Raw genomic sequence first — 7535 nt, forward strand, 5'->3', positions numbered from 1 at the left:
TGTTTGTAGGCAGTCGGCCTTCGGCCGGGGATTTAAGACTTTCTTCTATGACAGAATTTTCTCTTAATAAACATTGTATCACCATGGCTTTACTCTTTAATACATATGTTTAAAATGATACCCATATTGCCTTTACCAATATTACACAATAACAACATGGGAGGTACTTATGAGAAAATACAAGGGTCCCAACGGAACTTTGGAGGCCCATATCTCTGGAAATACAGATTTCCGCAAGAAAAAAGATCCTCGAGTGGGCCCTAAACTAGACTTCAGCCGTAGCAGCTCCGGCTATTGTTATCCGCTTATTGTAATAAGTACCTCAAATGCTTTAAATTGATACCCATATGTCCTCAGTAAATGTTAAAAATCTAGAGAAAATATAAGGGTCCCAACGGAACTTTGAAGGCCCATATCTCCGGAAATACCGATTTCCGCATGAAAAAAATACACCGTTGTAACCAGGGCCCTCGAGGGGGCCCTTAACAAGACTTAAGCCGCTGCCACCAAAGGATACCATAGTAATCAGGACCCCAAGGACCTCGAGGGGCACTAAACTAGACTTAAGCCGCTGCCACCAAAGAATACCATAGTAATCAGGTCCCCAAGGACTACATGAGGTAAAAGTTTCAAAACGATCCGCGAGGGGGCCCTAAACTAGACTTGTTCCCATATTTTCATAGACATACTTGTACTTTCTCATGGAAACGTCTCGGTCCGAATGAAAATCTTCAATAATAAATTACAGCCAATTATTGCTTTAGTCGATGAATTATGAACAACGACAACACACTAGGGTAGCTGTTTTTATATCTCGGATTCACAACCGGGTTGCAAACTTGACTTGTTTTAATTCGAAAACTGAACTCTGAAAAAATTAACTCTACTTTGTTAAAAAAAGTGTTTAATAATACCATATTTTCCATATTCAATATTTTCAATACCTTCTAAAGTTGAATAAATTCCATAATCATTCCTTGGTATTCCTTCACATTTCCAAATAAAACGGGTTGTTGAAATTTGAGTTTTTCTTTTGTTTATTTTTTTCCTCCTTCTTGTGCTTAAAATTAAGCAAAAATCATTATTTTTTATAATTTATAAAAAAACGTTTGTTTTTATAAAAACAAATTAAAAAAACAAACATCTACCGATTTATAGCTAAACACATGTTGACATTGTGTTATGGTTGCTGGGGCGATGCCGCTGCTTTCCTTTTTTGTGGACAACAGAATTTAAGCGTAGATTTTTGTTGTTGTTTTTATTTGTCTGCATTTAGAAGAAGAAACCCAAAATTTTACCACCCAAATGTTTTCTTCTGGCCTCTTCGTGATCCATAATACCGCCAGAGGTGGTCAAAACAACATAACCGAACTGACGAGAGGGCAACAAGTTGTTGGTCCACTTTTCAATGTCATTGATGGGAACATCGAAACGGGGGAGATGACGCCGCACTTGTTCAAGCGACCGGTAAGATTGACAACAATCTTGCCAGAACGGTGATCATCGACAATTTCGAATTCACCAATGTAGCCATGTTTCATCATGACAGTCAAGAACTTGATGATGACCTTGGAGCAGGGACGGAGGAGGACCTGACGTTTGCCACGCTTTTCAGCGTTGTTAATGCATTTCAAGGCATCGGCCAATACGTTCATACGCACCATGGCTAAAAGGAAGAAGGAAAAAAAACATAAAATTAGTAAAACACACTTCGACATGCATATGCGAAAATAATTTTTGGCGACAACAAATTTCAATGAAATGATTTTTAAATGTAAACAAATTGCAGTTTTAATAATTCGAATCGATTTTGATCGGTGATATCCAGAGCAGCTTCAAATCTTGGTTGGTTTTAGTAAACTGTCAAATCGGGCGGACAACGACGGCACGGCATGTACGAACGAAAACAACAACAACAATGAACATGTCTGCAGCAGACAACTCCGACAACCGGTAAACATTCATCAAAGGCGGTGTAAACAATTCGTATAATCCTTGGAATAGGTCATTCAACTTGAGAACACTTTTCCCCCAGTTATGGGTAACAATAATTTAATGAACAATCACAAACTCTCTCAGTAATTTTCGGGGCATTTATTTACTCATTCCGAGAGTCCATTTCACTCAAGTCTATGTCCAAAACGTCAATATTCAAACAAATTGCAATTTATTCACATTTCTCTAAAACATTTGGTCGAAATTTCATAACCACATCATGGCCAACATTATGCCGGACAATATTCACATCATTTCATTGAAATTTCACTAAATTTTCACAAAGATTACCTAAGATTTATTTTGTGAAAATTTTTAACAATTTTACACGAACGCGAACGTATCGAAAAAGAGGAAGTCCATTTTACGTCAGTTGCCAGTACTGATTTTTGACGTTTCACAGCTGTCAAAAACAGCTGTCAGTTGGTGGCGCCATCTACATGTGAGCGTGTGTTGTCAGTGGGTATACAACCCTGGGACAGTTGAGACGCAAAATAACTGTAAAGTGAAGTTATAACTATTGCAACGCTGACGCAAAGTTTGTTTGTGTTTATAATAAATTGTGAATTGAAAAAAATATTGGAATATAAATTAATTTTAATTTGAATAGCAGTCGGAAGTTGAAGTTTTAACAACGTGAAGGACTAAATAATGTAGAAACAATACGAACTAAAACAAATTGCATTTATGAAAACAATAATTGGTGAAGTTTGCCCTGAACATTTTAACCTTCTTCAGAATAAAGAACATTTATTGGTTGGGCATAAAGATCTTGCAATAAATACATCCATCCTTCGGTCAAATGTAAGATTTGAAGCTTTTCACATTGAAATTCAAAAGAAAAGTTCGTGTACAGAAATTCGTTTACCACTATAACCTGGATAGCGGAGTTAAGCCACTGTGAGTCAGATTCGATATCCTTATTTTCTAATGATTCTGACTTCAATTCGAGTTCAAAGGGAAAAAGAGAGTTCCTGTGTAATTGGTAAGTAACCACATACATAGTTATCAAATGGCAAACATCAAGAATTGTAAATAGTTTTATATTGCAGCGGCTGGCAGGGGCTATTTATTAGAGATATATAGCAAAATTAACCGATATAAACGGAATATATCAGAATATAATGCAGCGCCAGTGTATTAGAGGTAAGTGTGACATGGAATTTTATACAAATACATCTTGCAAAACTTTGGTACACTATAGGTGTCCCAAAGTTCCAGATGTGGACCGATGGGTCCCAAAAGCATTACGGTTTACAAAGTTTGAATCAAATCAGACATTCCATTCCATTTGATATTGAATTAACAAATTTTCAAAATATTGACACTTTGTGGGGAAGTTGACACTTTAAGGATTTACGTATATTAAATTTTCCGCCATTCTGGGTGCATTCTTTCCATTATAATGTACTAAGGCTCATTTGTTTCGAAATTTTGTTTACTTCCCGATGGTATGAACAAATTTTGAAATCTTTTTTATGATAAGTGAGCAAATTGATAATTAGGTAAAATGGTGTTTTTTTGCCAATAGAATATTTGATTAGGGTAAGTGCACCTATAGTTGACACTTTAAGGATTTTCGCACTTTAAACGTTTTACCATCCCAAGAGCATTTTTTTCACTATATTGTATTTAGGTTCATATGTTTCCAATTTTGTTTTAGGGACTCTCCGACGCAATAACAATTTATTTAATTACTTTATATTAAAGTAGATTAAATTGCTAATTAGGTAAAATAGTGCATTTGTGCCAATAGTCGGCACTTTTTCCAATTTCCGGCATGTTGTATGTTAATTAAACAAATTTTATTTATTTAATCGATTTTTCTGGCATTTTCATTAATAAATTATTATTATCGGACGTTTCCATCAGTGTTGTATTAAAAAATGTATATAAAATAATTTCATTTATTAAAATATTGCAACTATAAAACATGGTGCCAACTTCTGGAACCTTTTATCCAATTCTCGACATGGCTAAATAAGGCCAAAAGGTTCAGAGGTTAAAAGAATTTAAATTAAAACCATGTCTTCCATTCACCACTCAAAATGATTTTTTTATAAATTAATCGTTATTTAGAAGACTTATTTAACATTTTTTTCAATTTTAATCCAAAAGCATAGAAAAAGTGCTTATTATTTACCCATATGCCAACTATAGGAAAACATTAAAAATGTTTGTTCCTAAGGGCGGCATCGATAAAAATATAATTATAAATCATTTTTAATAATTTTAATTTCTAAAGTGTTCTCCTGTATGTTCTTAACAATTTCGAAACAATTTTAAGAGTGACAATTCTATTCATTATTGCATATAAATAAACATGCTATGTACAGACATACTAATTTTTATACCCTACATCATAGTATGGAGGATATATTTAATTTGTTTTTCCGTTTGTAACTCAGCGTAAAATTATATGCCGATTTAAGCATGTCCGTATGTCTGTTGCAATAGAGTCATTTATTGTCTGCTGACAGGTCATGTTCGAAGATGGGCTATATCGGTCCACGTTTAGGCATAGCTCCCATATAAGGGTAACACTCAATTTCGGTATTTTAGGGTTCTTGAGCGCGTTTTTCAACTGAATTCGCTGAAGTTTGGTATATTGGGTTCTTATTGTATGCCTAATATCTCCACTAAAAATTAAAAATATCGGTTCACATTTTTCGACCGAATTTGCTGTAATTTATAAAATAAAATTATAGGTCCATTTGCCCCATATAAGGGTACCCTGGTAGCCCCATGTAATGGTACCCCCAATTTTCGGTATTTTGAGGTTCTTGGTCGCGATGTAATTTGGTATTTTGTAGTCGTATATAGTAACAAATCTCCCTACCAAAAATTATTAATATCTCTTTTTAGGGAAAGTCCCCATATAACCTTTTTTATTCCCTTCACCACACTGTGGTACAGGGTATTATGTATTTGTGCATATGTTTGTAACTGCCAAAATGAATCGAGATAGATCCATGGTTCCTTTTGAGAATATGCATAGAATCACTTTCTGCATGTCCGTCCGTCCGTCTGTTGATGTTAAATTCTAAACAAAGTACAGGTCGCATTTATAATCCGATTTGAATGAAATTTGGCACAAGTCACTTATTTGGCCCAGGGACGAACCCTATTGAAATTGGAGAAAATCGGTTGAGATTTATATATAGCTCCCATATATATTTTCGTCCGATTTTAGGTAAACTTTATACAGAACATAGGTTGCACAATGGCATGTGTAGGGATTAATGTTAGTCGGATTAGATATAGATTAAGATCACATATTTAAGTTCGTTCAATTGCATGTCAATGTTCCTTCAAAAAGGCGACGTCTTTTAGGATACATATGTAGTATATTCCAAAGTGGTGAAGGGTATCATATAGTCGGCCCAGTCCGTAAAGTCGGACTTTCCTTACTGGTTTATATTGAAATAGTTAGCTGAGTTGTTCCGTGTGTTGGGTTTGTTCCCATATAGGCGTATTCTGTATCCTACAAAGTGTGGAATTCTAAGACGATTTAGCCATCTGTTGTAATCATTCAGGCTTCTAAAGATATCGTGATAAAGAACTCGAACCTGCCGACAGTGAAATATATCGGTAGGCATTTAGGCATCTTCTCCATATAATGATACCTCCTAAAGGAAAGAATTGAGATACAAAACTAAAATATTGGGCTCGAAATTGACATATATGGGTTGGTTAATTAGGCATAGCCCTAATATAATTATAAACCCAAATATTGGATAATTCCTACACTACGTAATCGATATTGATCCCCTCTTGACCTAGTTTGAGGATTTTATAGACATGTCCCACACTACCATGCACTATCAACGATTTTAGGAAAAATCCCCATTAAAAATTGCTATCACTTGTATTTGGTGTACATACTGGTTTACATAAATCGTTTTGTAGAATTGTCGATATAGGTCCACTTGTTGGCATGTTCCCTATATTTTAATTTCAAGTACCCGTCAGTACACCTATGTTGGAGGGTGTCCAAAGTTCGGCCCGGCCGAACTTACTTGTTTAATCCTGACTTGCGGTCAATTAAATGCAATGTAACAAATATCTACATTTTTTTGATCCATATTGTTCTTAAGCTATATGTACGGTGCTACAACTTATAGAGGGTGGGAACTTCAAAATATTAAACATTTTGTAATTATTGCTACTGAAAACGTGTTGTGCGTACATTTCGAAGGAGGATATTTTCATTTAAATGTTGAAAGCTGAATGTTGTCAAAAGTAAAATTATGAAAAAAATGGAATTATATACCCGCATGAGACTTCCTTACGTAATTATGCCATGATATAGTTACAAGCATGGTACACTTATTCAAGGTAGGCTATCGAAACTTTAAATTACAAAATTTTATATTTGGTTTGATTCACTTTGCCATTGCTTTTTAATTTGACCTCAATTGCACTCTCCTTGAATCTAAGTATTTTTTGGTCCCAATGGATTACAAAATCTACATAGAAACTATATAGCCGGTTCGCAACCTCGGCAGGTTTATCCTTTCTTTCCCATATTGTTCGCTTCCCTATAGTTCATGTATGAGCCGTAATATAGGAAATATTTAAAAGAAAATTGGTTGAAATTAATACACATTGGGTCGGTACTTCTATTCTGTAAAATTTAGTAACATTGGTTATGACTGAACTTTCATTTGTTATTGTAACACCTGCAAGCAATCAAATGAAATTGTTGCCAAAATTTGTAAAAGCTGCAAAACAGATGTTTAGATGTGTTATATACATTAAAAGGTGCGTTTTTATTGAAATATATTTAATAGAATACTGTTTTATAACAATTTTTAGATTATACACAAGTTTTTTTTATTATACACATATTAATACTCAACATACTTCCTTATCGGATTTCATATTCATATATGTATGTTATTTCATGAAATATAATAGGGTTATAGTATGTTTTTTTATGATCCTATGACTATACAAAGATACATATTATCTTAATTAGTGACAATATATCTACACTGTAAAGCTTGTTTAATATGAACATAATTTTATTTACATATATAATTTTATATATATATATATATATGTATGCAGTAGTATGCATATGAAACAATATGCAATATGAAACAATGTTCGACTATTTTATCAATATATCTTTTTTGGTCAATTATTAATTATTTGTTGCAACATATAAATATAATTGTAACCACTTTTGACTATATGATTAACAGTTAATTACAAGAAAAACTAAAATATTTATATGATAAGAAACTTAAAATAAAATGATTAGAGGTAAATTCAAACTACATTTACACATTAAAAGATGGGAATATACACAGACATATATTTATATATTCGATATTTGGTATGGTTTTGGAATCTATGAATTTTTGGTGATTTCTTTCTCATCTTCTCATCATCATTTTTTATATAGTTGCACCACTTCGATGCTGTATAAAAAGTAGGAAGGTTCCGAATCCATAGGCCACACAATTGAAACAACCAAACACCCCAGCTGCAATATTTCGTGTGTGACCCGGTGTATGTGGATAGCCAGACCA

General features: G+C 33.7%; 1 pseudogene; it reads right to left on the bottom strand.

Annotated features, from left to right (window-relative positions):
• Nucleotides 1–1025: 1025 nt before the first annotated feature.
• LOC133326313 (small ribosomal subunit protein uS8A-like) lies at nt 1026–2413 on the bottom strand (annotated as a pseudogene).
• Nucleotides 2414–7535: the final 5122 nt, after the last annotated feature.

Source organism: Musca vetustissima, unplaced genomic scaffold (genome assembly GCF_032173495.1).
Source record: "Musca vetustissima isolate MV318-11 ecotype Yass unplaced genomic scaffold, APGP_CSIRO_Mvet_v1 utg12681, whole genome shotgun sequence".
Taxonomy (NCBI): Eukaryota; Metazoa; Arthropoda; class Insecta; order Diptera; family Muscidae; genus Musca; species Musca vetustissima.